This window comes from Arachis ipaensis, chromosome B01, assembly GCF_000816755.2.
Source record: "Arachis ipaensis cultivar K30076 chromosome B01, Araip1.1, whole genome shotgun sequence".
In the NCBI taxonomy this organism is placed as follows: domain Eukaryota; kingdom Viridiplantae; phylum Streptophyta; class Magnoliopsida; order Fabales; family Fabaceae; genus Arachis; species Arachis ipaensis.
This window is the reverse complement of record NC_029785.2, coordinates 53,491,906-53,493,518: the sequence shown is the minus strand read 5'-3', so window position 1 is coordinate 53,493,518 and position 1,613 is coordinate 53,491,906. Positions and strand designations below refer to the sequence as shown.

The following is a 1,613-nucleotide window of genomic DNA, read 5'->3' as shown; positions in this document are numbered from 1 at the left end:
AAGCCTGTGCCTATAGATTCAGAGAGCACAAGCGAATCTCAAAATGAGTAAATATATTTGTGGATTGCATATATATCTATTTTTGGTTCGGTGGGCTTCTATGTTTCGGTTTAGCAGTTTAATTTATTTCGGTTTGGTGTTATCTTTGGGTTTGGTTGTCTTCATCGTTAGTGTCTTGTCTCCAGTATAAATTCAATGTGTTTATCTGTTTTACAGAGAAAATAAAACTGAGAAAATACCCATAATAAAAAGAAGAAAACAACCAGAAAGGGCAGCAAAAGCACCAACCCAACCTGAGAATGAGTAAGTTTCTCGAATCATATTTTCTTTTACTGATACTTAGATTTTAGGTTTCTTGATACTTATTTTATGAACTTTCAGAACTGAACAAGAAAAAGGCAAACATTGCTCCGGACCAGTTTGACTCTCCACAGGGACAAAATGATTTCTCTCAGACGTAAGATTCAATTTATTATTCCCGAATTCTTTTTCTTACTTGGCATACTTTTGCTACAACCTTTTGTAATTCCTCTATATTCAATTACTAATATTTATTTATATTGCTTAGGGTGCCAACTGTAAATATTGATAGTGAGCAAGTCTTACAGACACAAGGAAGCTCTACACCTTCTATAGATGCTGCGAGCAATACCAGGTAAATTGGTTCACTGCATATTGTATTTTCGGTTTGGTGGTTGCCCAAAAATGAATTTAATGTCTTTCTAGACCACTGCTTTTAATCTTGGTTTCTAAAACCCTGAACCCTAAACCCTAAACCCAAAACACTAAATCCCTAAAACTTAAAGCCTAAACCTTAATCCCTAAAACACTGAACAACGAACCCTGAACCCATAAACCCTAAACCCCTAAATCCTAACCCTAAACCCTGAACCTGAACCCTGAACTCTGAACCTAAACCCTAAACACTGAACTCTGAACTCTAAATGCTAAACACTAAACCCTAAACCCTTAGAATCCTAAACCCTTAGAACCTTAAACCCTGAACCCTTAATCTTGAACCCTAAACCCTCAGCCATGAAAAGGTGAACCGAAATTAATTCACGGGGCAAACCAAAATTTTGAAACACATTGAACCCCTAAACCCTGAACGCTAAACCCTAAACACTAAACACTAAATCCCTAAACCCTAAAACCTAAAACCTAAACCCTAAACCCTAAAACACTGAACAATGAACCCTGAACCCAAAACCCTAAATCTCTAAAACCCTAAAACCTAAACTCTAAACCCTAAACCCTAAACCCTAAACCCTAAACCCTAAACTTGAACCCTGAACTCTGAACTTGAACCTTGAACACTGAACTCTGAACCCTAAGCCCTAAACCCTTAAAACTCTAAAACCTTAATCCTGAACCCTAAACCCTCAACCATGAAAGCGGTGAACTAAAATTAATACACGGGGCGAACCAAAATTTTGAAACACACTGAACCCCTTAACAATGAACCCTGAACCCATAAACCCTAAATCCCAAATTGTCCCACGCCCAAATAAATTTACCCGCCTCCAACGTCACTAAAATAAACGTGACTTCCACGCGCTTCATTATAAAAAACAAAATTCTTCTTCAAAACGCACAAAACCTATCCTTCTCTT

General features: G+C 37.4%; 1 long non-coding RNA gene across 1 annotated transcript; it reads left to right on the top strand.

Moving 5' to 3' along the window:
- On the top strand, positions 401-655 carry LOC110270100. The gene is made up of 2 exons (XR_002359183.1): positions 401-457; positions 569-655. It is a non-coding gene; the product is annotated as an uncharacterized LOC110270100 (long non-coding RNA).